Source organism: Sesamum indicum, linkage group LG9 (assembly GCF_026168435.1).
Source record: "Sesamum indicum cultivar Baizhima isolate 11 linkage group LG9, ASM2616843v1, whole genome shotgun sequence".
Classification (NCBI taxonomy): domain Eukaryota; kingdom Viridiplantae; phylum Streptophyta; class Magnoliopsida; order Lamiales; family Pedaliaceae; genus Sesamum; species Sesamum indicum.
The window spans coordinates 25,955,779-25,970,040 of record NC_142665.1 but is presented as its reverse complement, the minus strand read 5'-3'; the positions used below and the strand labels follow the sequence as shown (position 1 = coordinate 25,970,040).

At 36.9% G+C, this 14,262-nt stretch overlaps 1 protein-coding gene across 1 annotated transcript in view; it reads right to left on the bottom strand.

Annotated features, from left to right (window-relative positions):
- Positions 1–14,262, bottom strand: part of LOC148787048 (uncharacterized) — a 33,839-nt gene that overhangs the window by 14,064 nt on the left and 5,513 nt on the right. Inside the window, exons 5-16 of the mRNA XM_088885041.1 lie at positions 13,404–13,859; positions 13,196–13,322; positions 8,851–9,000; positions 8,665–8,734; positions 8,499–8,579; positions 8,331–8,433; positions 5,084–5,539; positions 4,876–5,002; positions 532–681; positions 346–415; positions 180–260; positions 12–114 (exon numbers count right to left, since the gene is read on the bottom strand). The gene's annotated coding sequence lies outside the window, so the exon portion shown is untranslated. The remainder of the gene's footprint in view (positions 1–11; positions 115–179; positions 261–345; positions 416–531; positions 682–4,875; positions 5,003–5,083; positions 5,540–8,330; positions 8,434–8,498; positions 8,580–8,664; positions 8,735–8,850; positions 9,001–13,195; positions 13,323–13,403; positions 13,860–14,262) is intronic.

The window sequence follows — 14,262 nt, the reverse complement described above, 5'->3', positions numbered from 1 at the left end:
TGTTCCCTTACCATGATGGAATTACACAATCACCATAAGCATTGGATTTTCCAACCTTTAAGCTGGTTTTGGATGATATGGTTGCTAAAATCAATCTACTCGATTCGATATTTTCTGCAAGCCAACAAGCAGCCATGAAATTCAGATTTGGAAGATCAAAAAACTTTTAATATAATTACCTTGAAAACCTTATATGGCTACAGTTGTTAGACATCAATAGCTAAAGAAGAACCTTGTACATTTTCCAAAACTTGTGTCACCTACAAGAGGAACAACTTAGATACAATTATTATCCCTGAGGAAGTCAAGAGATCTCTAAAAAAGCGTTAGAACTTTGCGGCTTACATGACATTTCACGTCCACAAACCCTGAATATTTCACTAAAGCATGGTTCAACAACTTTACGAACATCTGGCTGATTAACCCAAGGGAAAAGTTAACCATACAATATCATGAGAAATACTGAAGTAGACACGCATGCAAACCAGTGAAAACTCTACAGGACAAATTTAACTTTGCTGGAGAAAATACCCTCATAGCAGATGCACAGGGTTTTAGCAGATATATAGCATGAGGAAAATCGGACCGTCGAGCAAGTTGTCTTGACAACAAGTCAAAAAGACCTTTGCGCCCTTACGCGCCAAACTTGGTGTCCTTGAGAGCAGCACTTACACAAGCGACCTATAGGGAAGAAAAAGCAACAAGGTCAACAATACATGAAACAAGGATGCAAGGAAAAAGAATTTGTGAAGCGAACTACTGTTGACCGTTTCGTCAAGATGGGCAGCAGCAAGCCCATGAAACTATAAAATTACGTTAACCACAATGCTCCTGCTTCAAACACTGCTACCAACATCGAAATACATAGCTCCATGAAACTACGTTTCAATAATCGCAAGGGGATGAAATCCCATTACAAAACTCACAAGAATCAAACACCAAGAAAACTAAGTGAATATTAGAACTTTAATTGGACCAAATTAACCAAATAATATCAAGAATCACAACCAAATAGAAAAGTCCAAGAAACAGATTCAAATATCAAGCCAGTTGCACGGCAAACCCTCAATCACAAAACTAAGCTAAAATTGCGTTAGAACATCAAAATAATCAAACATCGAGAAAACTAACCAAGCATTTAGAACATCAATAGACCAAATTAACCCAAAAGAAAAAATCAATAATCACACCACAAAAGAAACTGATTCAAATATCATATCACTTGCACCACAAACCCACAATCACAAAGCTAATTACAAGACGAAATTAATATAAAATTCCAAGAAACTAAAAATTCAAGAATCATAATCCACACAAAACAATCAAGAATCACAAAAGGCATTCCACAATCACAAACTAATTGGAAACAAAAGATCGAATCCAACAAACAAGAACAAACAAATAGGTCATCAAATTGCACCAAAACCAACAATAAGTCACACAAACAATGCAAACCAACACAACACACAGTCACAGAAACAATCAAAACACAAAAAGCACAAACAACATAAAGAATGTGAATGAAAACCCACAAATCACACAACAATCACAAAAAACCCACAATCACGAACAATCATAAGAAAAAAAGATCATAAGACATTAGTCACACAATTCAAGTAACTCAAGAAACCCACAACCAAGAACAATCAAACAATCAGAATACAAACTGTCACATAAACAATAAAAATCCCCAAATCACACAACACTCACAAAAAACCCACAATAATAGTCAATCAGAAGACAAACCACAATCACAGGTCAAATTACACTACAAACAGCACAAATACAATGAGAACACAAACACCACAATCACATAAACAACCAGAATAAAATCCCACAAATCGCACAACAATCAATCAAAAAAAATAAAAAACCCACAATCACATAATTAATTACTGAAATTCCATTAGAACATCAAAAGATTCAAACACCCAGAAAACTAACCAAATATTGGGACATCAATCACACCAAATTCACCCAAAAAAAAGTGAAGAATCACGACAACAAAGAAAGGTCCAAGAAACTAATTCAAATATCACACGAGTTGCACTAACCCACAATCACAAAACTAATTACAAGACAAAATTAAAATAAATTCCAAGAAACTAGAAATTCAAGAATCATAACCCACAAAAACAATCGAGAATCACAAACAACACAATCAAATAAACAATCACAATAAAATCCCACAAATCACAAAACAATCAATCCGAAAAGTACCCACAATCACGACTAATTCATAAGACAAACTCACGATCACAAAAAGAATAAGAAGACAAACCAAAATCACACAAAGATACAAACAACCCATAATCACATAAACTATTTAGAACACAAAAGATCTCATCCAAGAAACAAGTTCGAACAATTAAGTCAAATTGCACCAAAACCCACAACAATTCAAGTAACTACACAAGCCCACGACCAAGAACAATCAAACAATCAGAATACAAACAGTCACATAAATAATAAAAATCCAAATACCACACAACACTCACAAAAAACCCACAATCACATGTCAAATCACACTACAAAGAGCACAAATACAACAAAAACACAAAATAAATTACACGAACAAAGCAAACAACACAACTCTACATCACAAAAACAATGAGAACACAAAAAACACAAACATGAAAATAATTTTGAATAAAACCCCAAAAATCACAAACCAATCACAAAAAACCTACAATCACTAACAGTGAAAAGACAAAAAGAATCAAAAGACATCAATCGCACAAAATTAATCCAAAAAGAAATACATCAATCATAACAACCAAAAACAAAAAGTCATACCTTGTATGTCAACTGCCAAATTTATGTTACCTTGCTTGAGTCATTCACATTCAACAAAGCGTTTGACTGAATGTTGATGTCGTGAACACACACGATCAAAATCATGTCTTGGTCCTTTGGTAGGAGCACCCTCATAGGTCAGACTGAACATGATAAGGTATTGTGTATCCATAATAACTTTTGAATCAGCACAGAAAGTAGACTCAAAGGAACATCACCTGCAATTGCCTGATGATGACAGCAGGTGAGCTAAATGATCAATACCAAGTAGTAGTGACATGGAATTCAGATTCCTGACACGTAGCTTAAGACGCCCTTGCTGTGGCATTCTTGCATCTATTTGGATATGAAAACACCTGCAATGCAAGTAATTTAACCAGCACACACGAATGGATTAGTGTAGATGCCAAACGATAACCAATATACTGCTCACTAGGAAAGAACAAGCATCTGTACAAACCTGCATGAGCTGGTGTTGTTTCAGGTTGTATAGTGTATTCTGCACGACAAATTGGCCCACCATGATAAGGTATTGTGTATCCATGATAACTATTGAATCAGCAGAGAAATTAGACTCGAAGGAACATCACCTGCAATTGCCTGATGATGACAGCAGGTGAGCTAATTGATCAATACCAAGTAGTTGTGACTTGGAATTCAGATTCCTGACACGTAGCTTAAGACGCCCTTGCTCTGGCATTCTTGCATCTATTTGGAAATGAAAACGCATGCAATGCAAGTAATTTAACCAGCACACCGGGTGGATTAGTGTAGATGCCGAAAGATAACCAATATACTGCTCACTAGGAAAGACCAAGCATCTGTACAAACCTGCATCAGCTGGTGTTGTTTCAGGTTGTATAGTGTATTCTGCACGACAAATTGGCCCACCATGATAAGGTATTGTGTATCCATGATAACTATTGAATCAGCAGAAAAATTAGACTCGAAGGAACATCACCTGCAATTGCCTGATGATGACAGCAGGTGAGCTAATTGATCAATACCAAGTAGTTGTGACTTGGAATTCAGATTCCCGACACGTAGCTTAAGACGCCATCGCTCTGGCATTCTTGCATCTATTTGGAAATGAAAACGCATGCAATGCAAGTAATTTAACCAGCACAACGGATGGATTAGTGTAGATGCCGAAAGATAACCAATATACTGCTCACTAGGAAAGAACAACCATCTATACAAACCTGCATCAGCTGGTCCTGCTTCAGGTTGTATAGTGTATTCTGCACGACAAATTGGTCCACCATGATAAGGTATTGTGTATCCAGGATAACTATTGAATCAGCAGAGAAATTAGACTCGAAGGAACATCACCTGCAATTGCCTGATGATGACAGCAGGTGAGCTAATTGATCAATACCAAGTAGTTGTGACTTGGAATTCAGATTCCCGACACGTAGCTTAAGACGCCCTCGCTCTGGCATTCTTGCATCTATTTGGAAATGAAAACGCATGCAATGCAAGTAATTTAACCAGCATACCGGATGGATTAGTGTAGATGCCGAAAGATAACCAATATACTGCTCACTAGGAAAGAACAACCATCTATACATACCTGCATCAGCTGGTCCTGCTTCAGGTTGTATAGTGTATTCTGCATGACAAATTGGCTCAGCACCAATAAATCTCCTGAAATCATTACCACATTCACCATCCTGCATGACAAGGAAAATATTTTTCAATATTATTTCTATCTCCAAAATCCCATTGATTGTATGAATGAAGACATACTCTAGTAACAGAGAGATGATGCCTCTTTTGGGGATGGCTGCAAGATAGGATGGCACATTAAAAAAATGAAGTGTTAGCATCATGCTTCTAAAGAATTGAACAATTGATTATTTGGAAAGGAGTAACCTAGACATGTCATTGCAAAAGAGGATATTCGCAAATCATATGATGCATTTCAGTAATTGCATGAAATAATCTGGCTTGTGCCATGTATGACCTTCCAACAGTCTGCCAAACCATAGCACAAATGAACATCATAGGCACTTAGTGGAAGTTAATAGTAACTTTAAAACCAGTGCATGGGAGACAGTAGGCTCAAGAGAACATCACCTGCAATTGCTTGAAGATGGCAGCATACGAGCTAATTGATGGACGTCAAGGAGTTGTGAGTTGGAATTGGAATTCAAGTTCCTAGCATAAAACCTAAGAAGCTCCTGTAAGCTCCAGATCTGTCATCCTGCAAAAACAAGTGAATTATTTTGTTGAATTCATTTGATCAACGATCCGATACCCATTGACTGTATAAATGCATACATACTCGGGTAAGAGAAAGGTGACTCCTATTAACATCCTTCTGAGGATGGCTGCAAAATATAATGGCACATTAAATAACAGTTCAGCATCTTGCTTCACTATAAATGAATAATTGATGTCTTTCAAAGTAAAAAAACCTTAAGCAAGAAAAAATTTAGTGAAATGATGAGTACGAGAAATCAATAAAACCCAAAAAATCACATACCAATCACAAATACTCCAGAGTCACTTAACAATCAAAAGACAAAAAGAATCAAAAGACATCAATCGGACAAAATTAACCCAAAAAGAAATACATCAAGCATAACAACCAAAAAGAAAAGTCATACCTTGTCTGTGAACTGCCAAATTTATGTTACCTTGCTTGAGTCATTCACATTAAGCAGAGCGTGTGACTGAATGTTGATGTTGTGAACACACACGATCAATCTTGTCTTGGTCCTTTGGTAGGAGCACCCCTCTACAGGAACAAGATATTGATCAAAATATAAGCCATGATTCAAAAAATTAAGCAATTAAACCAAATGAAAACGTAGTGAAGATGCAACTATGTTCCTTGCTATGATGGAAATCCACGATCACCATAAGCATTGGATTTTCCAACCTTTGAGCTGGTTTTAGATGTTATGGTAGCTAAAATCAATCTACCCGATTCAATATTTTCTGCAAGCCAACAAGCAGACATGAAATTGAGAAGATGTTACTCAACACCATGCTTGAGAAAATATTACCACTTAACACCATGCTCGAGAAAATATTGTTAGTTAACACCATGCTTGAGAAAATATTGTTACTTACCACCATGCTTGAGAAAACATTAGCAGCTCATGTCGCATCATGCACCAGCATAAGTTCTTGGATTCAGAAGCTGGAATTAACACTTGTAGAATTGGAACTTGATGGAGAGCCTAATACCAGCACATCAACAATGGACTCTATTATGAAGCAGCCAGCAAATTTTGAATCTTAATTTAAGAGGCTTTTCACATAGTTCCCTAGAGCAATCATAGCATGATAATCATGTGTGCTAAATTGATCAATACCAAGTAGTAGTGACTTGGAATTCAGATTCCTGACACGTAGCTTAAGACGCCCTTGCTCTAGCATTCTTGCATCTATTTGGATATGAAAACACCTGCAATGCAAGTAATTTAACCAGCACACCGAATGGATTAGTTTAGATGCCGAACGATAACCAATATACTGCTCACTAGGAAAGAACAAGCATCTATACAAACCTGCATGAGCTGGTGTTGTTTCAGGTTGTATAGTGTATTCTGCACGACAAATTGGCCCACCATGATAAGGTATTGTGCATCCATGATAACTATTGAATCAGCAGAGAAATTAGACTCGAAGGAACATCACCTGCAATTGCCTGATGATGACAGCAGGTGAGCTAATTGATCAATACCAAGTAGTTGTGACTTGGCATTCAGATTCCCGACACGTAGCTTAAGACGCCCTTGCTCTGGCATTCTTGCATCTATTTGGATATGAAAACACCTGCAATGCAAGTAATTTAACCAGCACACCGAATGGATTAGTGTAGATGCCGAACGATAACCAATATACTGCTCACTAGGAAAGACCAAGCATCTGTACAAACCTGCATCAGCTGGTGTTGTTTCAGGTTGTATAGTGTATTCTGCACGACAAATTGGCTCACCATGATAAGGTATTGTGTATCCATGATAACTATTGAATCAGCAGAGAAATTAGACTCGAAGGAACATCACCTGCAATTGCCTGATGATGACAGCAGGTGAGCTAATTGATCAATACCAAGTAGTTGTGACTTGGAATTCAGATTCCCGACACGTAGCTTAAGACGCCCTCGCTCTGGCATTCTTGCATCTATTTGGAAATGAAAACGCATGCAATGCAAGTAATTTAACCAGCATACTGGATGGATTAGTGTAGATGCCGAAAGATAACCAATGTACTGCTCACTAGGAAAGAACAACCATCTATACATACCTGCATCAGCTGGTCCTGCTTCAGGTTGTATAGTGTATTCTGCATGACAAATTGGCTCAGCACCAATAAATCTCCTGAAATCATTACCACATTCACCATCCTGCATGACAAGGAAAATATTTTTCAATATTATTTCTATCTCCAAAATCCCATTGATTGTATGAATGAAGACATACTCTAGTAACAGAGAGATGATGCCTCTTTTGGGGATGGCTGCAAGATAGGATGGCACATTAAAAAAATGACGTGTTAGCATCATGCTTCTAAAGAATTGAACAATTGATTATTTGGAAAGGAGTAACCTAGACATGTCATTGCAAAAGAGGATATTCGCAAATCATATGATGCATTTCACTAATTGCATGAAATAATCTGGCTTGTGCCATGTATGACCTTCCAACAGTCTGCCAAACCATAGCAAAATGAACATCATAGGCACTTAGTGGAAGTTAATAGTAACTTTAAAACCAGTGCATGGGAGACAGTAGGCTCAAGAGAACATCACCTGCAATTGCTTGAAGATGGCAGCATACGAGCTAATTGATGGACGTCAAGGAGTTGTGAGTTGGAATTGGAATTCAAGTTCCTAGCATAAAACCTAAGAAGCTCCTGTAAGCTCCAGATCTGTCATCCTGCAAAAACAAGTGAATTATTTTGTTGAATTCATTTGATCAACGATCCGATACCCATTGACTGTATAAATGCATACATACTCGGGTAAGAGAAAGGTGACTCCTATTAACATCCTTCTGAGGATGGCTGCAAAATATAATGGCACATTAAATAACAGTTCAGCATCTTGCTTCACTATAAATGAATGATTGATGTCTTTCAAAGTAAAAAAACCTTAAGCAAGAAAAAATTTAGTGAAATGATAAGTACGAGAAATCAATAAAACCCAAAAAATCACATACCAATCACAAAAACTCCACAGTCACTTAACAATCAAAAGACAAAAAGAATCAAAAGACATCAATCGGACAAAATTAACCCAAAAAGAAATACATCAAGCATAACAACCAAAAAGAAAAAGTCATACCTTGTGTGTCAACTGCCAAATTTATGTTACCTTGTTTAAGTCAGTCACATTCAGCAAAGCATGTGAGTGAATGTTGATGCCGTGAACAGACACAATCAATCTTTTCTTGGTCCTTTGGTAGGAGCACCTCTCTGCACGAACTAAGATACTGATCAAAACATATGTCATGATTCAAAAATTAAGCAATTCAACCACATGAAGACGTACTGAAGTTGCAACTATGTTCCCTTACCATGATGGAATTACACAATCACCATAAGCATTGGATTTTCCAACCTTTAAGCTGGTTTTGGATGATATGGTTGCTAAAATCAATCTACTCGATTCGATATTTTCTGCAAGCCAACAAGCAGCCATGAAATTCAGATTTGGAAGATCAAAAAACTTTTAATATAATTACCTTGAAAACCTTATATGGCTACAGTTGTTAGACATCAATAGCTAAAGAAGAACCTTGTACATTTTCCAAAACTTGTGTCACCTACAAGAGGAACAACTTAGATACAATTATTATCCCTGAGGAAGTCAAGAGATCTCTAAAAAAGCGTTAGAACTTTGCGGCTTACATGACATTTCACGTCCACAAACCCTGAATATTTCACTAAAGCATGGTTCAACAACTTTACGAACATCTGGCTGATTAACCCAAGGGAAAAGTTAACCATACAATATCATGAGAAATACTGAAGTAGACACGCATGCAAACCAGTGAAAACTCTACAGGACAAATTTAACTTTGCTGGAGAAAATACCCTCATAGCAGATGCACAGGGTTTTAGCAGATATATAGCATGAGGAAAATCGGACCGTCGAGCAAGTTGTCTTGACAACAAGTCAAAAAGACCTTTGCGCCCTTACGCGCCAAACTTGGTGTCCTTGAGAGCAGCACTTACACAAGCGACCTATAGGGAAGAAAAAGCAACAAGGTCAACAATACATGAAACAAGGATGCAAGGAAAAAGAATTTGTGAAGCGAACTACTGTTGACCGTTTCGTCAAGATGGGCAGCAGCAAGCCCATGAAACTATAAAATTACGTTAACCACAATGCTCCTGCTTCAAACACTGCTACCAACATCGAAATACATAGCTCCATGAAACTACGTTTCAATAATCGCAAGGGGATGAAATCCCATTACAAAACTCACAAGAATCAAACACCAAGAAAACTAAGTGAATATTAGAACTTTAATTGGACCAAATTAACCAAATAATATCAAGAATCACAACCAAATAGAAAAGTCCAAGAAACAGATTCAAATATCAAGCCAGTTGCACGGCAAACCCTCAATCACAAAACTAAGCTAAAATTGCGTTAGAACATCAAAATAATCAAACATCGAGAAAACTAACCAAGCATTTAGAACATCAATAGACCAAATTAACCCAAAAGAAAAAATCAATAATCACACCACAAAAGAAACTGATTCAAATATCATATCACTTGCACCACAAACCCACAATCACAAAGCTAATTACAAGACGAAATTAATATAAAATTCCAAGAAACTAAAAATTCAAGAATCATAATCCACACAAAACAATCAAGAATCACAAAAGGCATTCCACAATCACAAACTAATTGGAAACAAAAGATCGAATCCAACAAACAAGAACAAACAAATAGGTCATCAAATTGCACCAAAACCAACAATAAGTCACACAAACAATGCAAACCAACACAACACACAGTCACAGAAACAATCAAAACACAAAAAGCACAAACAACATAAAGAATGTGAATGAAAACCCACAAATCACACAACAATCACAAAAAACCCACAATCACGAACAATCATAAGAAAAAAAGATCATAAGACATTAGTCACACAATTCAAGTAACTCAAGAAACCCACAACCAAGAACAATCAAACAATCAGAATACAAACTGTCACATAAACAATAAAAATCCCCAAATCACACAACACTCACAAAAAACCCACAATAATAGTCAATCAGAAGACAAACCACAATCACAGGTCAAATTACACTACAAACAGCACAAATACAATGAGAACACAAACACCACAATCACATAAACAACCAGAATAAAATCCCACAAATCGCACAACAATCAATCAAAAAAAATAAAAAACCCACAATCACATAATTAATTACTGAAATTCCATTAGAACATCAAAAGATTCAAACACCCAGAAAACTAACCAAATATTGGGACATCAATCACACCAAATTCACCCAAAAAAAAGTGAAGAATCACGACAACAAAGAAAGGTCCAAGAAACTAATTCAAATATCACACGAGTTGCACTAACCCACAATCACAAAACTAATTACAAGACAAAATTAAAATAAATTCCAAGAAACTAGAAATTCAAGAATCATAACCCACAAAAACAATCGAGAATCACAAACAACACAATCAAATAAACAATCACAATAAAATCCCACAAATCACAAAACAATCAATCCGAAAAGTACCCACAATCACGACTAATTCATAAGACAAACTCACGATCACAAAAAGAATAAGAAGACAAACCAAAATCACACAAAGATACAAACAACCCATAATCACATAAACTATTTAGAACACAAAAGATCTCATCCAAGAAACAAGTTCGAACAATTAAGTCAAATTGCACCAAAACCCACAACAATTCAAGTAACTACACAAGCCCACGACCAAGAACAATCAAACAATCAGAATACAAACAGTCACATAAATAATAAAAATCCAAATACCACACAACACTCACAAAAAACCCACAATCACATGTCAAATCACACTACAAAGAGCACAAATACAACAAAAACACAAAATAAATTACACGAACAAAGCAAACAACACAACTCTACATCACAAAAACAATGAGAACACAAAAAACACAAACATGAAAATAATTTTGAATAAAACCCCAAAAATCACAAACCAATCACAAAAAACCTACAATCACTAACAGTGAAAAGACAAAAAGAATCAAAAGACATCAATCGCACAAAATTAATCCAAAAAGAAATACATCAATCATAACAACCAAAAACAAAAAGTCATACCTTGTATGTCAACTGCCAAATTTATGTTACCTTGCTTGAGTCATTCACATTCAACAAAGCGTTTGACTGAATGTTGATGTCGTGAACACACACGATCAAAATCATGTCTTGGTCCTTTGGTAGGAGCACCCCTCCATAGGACAGATGAACATGATAAGGTATTGTGTATCCATAATAACTTTTGAATCAGCACAGAAAGTAGACTCAAAGGAACATCACCTGCAATTGCCTGATGATGACAGCAGGTGAGCTAAATGATCAATACCAAGTAGTAGTGACATGGAATTCAGATTCCTGACACGTAGCTTAAGACGCCCTTGCTGTGGCATTCTTGCATCTATTTGGATATGAAAACACCTGCAATGCAAGTAATTTAACCAGCACACACGAATGGATTAGTGTAGATGCCAAACGATAACCAATATACTGCTCACTAGGAAAGAACAAGCATCTGTACAAACCTGCATGAGCTGGTGTTGTTTCAGGTTGTATAGTGTATTCTGCACGACAAATTGGCCCACCATGATAAGGTATTGTGTATCCATGATAACTATTGAATCAGCAGAGAAATTAGACTCGAAGGAACATCACCTGCAATTGCCTGATGATGACAGCAGGTGAGCTAATTGATCAATACCAAGTAGTTGTGACTTGGAATTCAGATTCCTGACACGTAGCTTAAGACGCCCTTGCTCTGGCATTCTTGCATCTATTTGGAAATGAAAACGCATGCAATGCAAGTAATTTAACCAGCACACCGGGTGGATTAGTGTAGATGCCGAAAGATAACCAATATACTGCTCACTAGGAAAGACCAAGCATCTGTACAAACCTGCATCAGCTGGTGTTGTTTCAGGTTGTATAGTGTATTCTGCACGACAAATTGGCCCACCATGATAAGGTATTGTGTATCCATGATAACTATTGAATCAGCAGAAAAATTAGACTCGAAGGAACATCACCTGCAATTGCCTGATGATGACAGCAGGTGAGCTAATTGATCAATACCAAGTAGTTGTGACTTGGAATTCAGATTCCCGACACGTAGCTTAAGACGCCATCGCTCTGGCATTCTTGCATCTATTTGGAAATGAAAACGCATGCAATGCAAGTAATTTAACCAGCACAACGGATGGATTAGTGTAGATGCCGAAAGATAACCAATATACTGCTCACTAGGAAAGAACAACCATCTATACAAACCTGCATCAGCTGGTCCTGCTTCAGGTTGTATAGTGTATTCTGCACGACAAATTGGTCCACCATGATAAGGTATTGTGTATCCAGGATAACTATTGAATCAGCAGAGAAATTAGACTCGAAGGAACATCACCTGCAATTGCCTGATGATGACAGCAGGTGAGCTAATTGATCAATACCAAGTAGTTGTGACTTGGAATTCAGATTCCCGACACGTAGCTTAAGACGCCCTCGCTCTGGCATTCTTGCATCTATTTGGAAATGAAAACGCATGCAATGCAAGTAATTTAACCAGCATACCGGATGGATTAGTGTAGATGCCGAAAGATAACCAATATACTGCTCACTAGGAAAGAACAACCATCTATACATACCTGCATCAGCTGGTCCTGCTTCAGGTTGTATAGTGTATTCTGCATGACAAATTGGCTCAGCACCAATAAATCTCCTGAAATCATTACCACATTCACCATCCTGCATGACAAGGAAAATATTTTTCAATATTATTTCTATCTCCAAAATCCCATTGATTGTATGAATGAAGACATACTCTAGTAACAGAGAGATGATGCCTCTTTTGGGGATGGCTGCAAGATAGGATGGCACATTAAAAAAATGAAGTGTTAGCATCATGCTTCTAAAGAATTGAACAATTGATTATTTGGAAAGGAGTAACCTAGACATGTCATTGCAAAAGAGGATATTCGCAAATCATATGATGCATTTCAGTAATTGCATGAAATAATCTGGCTTGTGCCATGTATGACCTTCCAACAGTCTGCCAAACCATAGCACAAATGAACATCATAGGCACTTAGTGGAAGTTAATAGTAACTTTAAAACCAGTGCATGGGAGACAGTAGGCTCAAGAGAACATCACCTGCAATTGCTTGAAGATGGCAGCATACGAGCTAATTGATGGACGTCAAGGAGTTGTGAGTTGGAATTGGAATTCAAGTTCCTAGCATAAAACCTAAGAAGCTCCTGTAAGCTCCAGATCTGTCATCCTGCAAAAACAAGTGAATTATTTTGTTGAATTCATTTGATCAACGATCCGATACCCATTGACTGTATAAATGCATACATACTCGGGTAAGAGAAAGGTGACTCCTATTAACATCCTTCTGAGGATGGCTGCAAAATATAATGGCACATTAAATAACAGTTCAGCATCTTGCTTCACTATAAATGAATAATTGATGTCTTTCAAAGTAAAAAAACCTTAAGCAAGAAAAAATTTAGTGAAATGATGAGTACGAGAAATCAATAAAACCCAAAAAATCACATACCAATCACAAATACTCCAGAGTCACTTAACAATCAAAAGACAAAAAGAATCAAAAGACATCAATCGGACAAAATTAACCCAAAAAGAAATACATCAAGCATAACAACCAAAAAGAAAAGTCATACCTTGTCTGTGAACTGCCAAATTTATGTTACCTTGCTTGAGTCATTCACATTAAGCAGAGCGTGTGACTGAATGTTGATGTTGTGAACACACACGATCAATCTTGTCTTGGTCCTTTGGTAGGAGCACCCCTCTACAGGAACAAGATATTGATCAAAATATAAGCCATGATTCAAAAAATTAAGCAATTAAACCAAATGAAAACGTAGTGAAGATGCAACTATGTTCCTTGCTATGATGGAAATCCACGATCACCATAAGCATTGGATTTTCCAACCTTTGAGCTGGTTTTAGATGTTATGGTAGCTAAAATCAATCTACCCGATTCAATATTTTCTGCAAGCCAACAAGCAGACATGAAATTGAGAAGATGTTACTCAACACCATGCTTGAGAAAATATTACCACTTAACACCATGCTCGAGAAAATATTGTTAGTTAACACCATGCTTGAGAAAATATTGTTACTTACCACCATGCTTGAGAAAACATTAGCAGCTCATGTCGCATCATGCACCAGCATAAGTTCTTGGATTC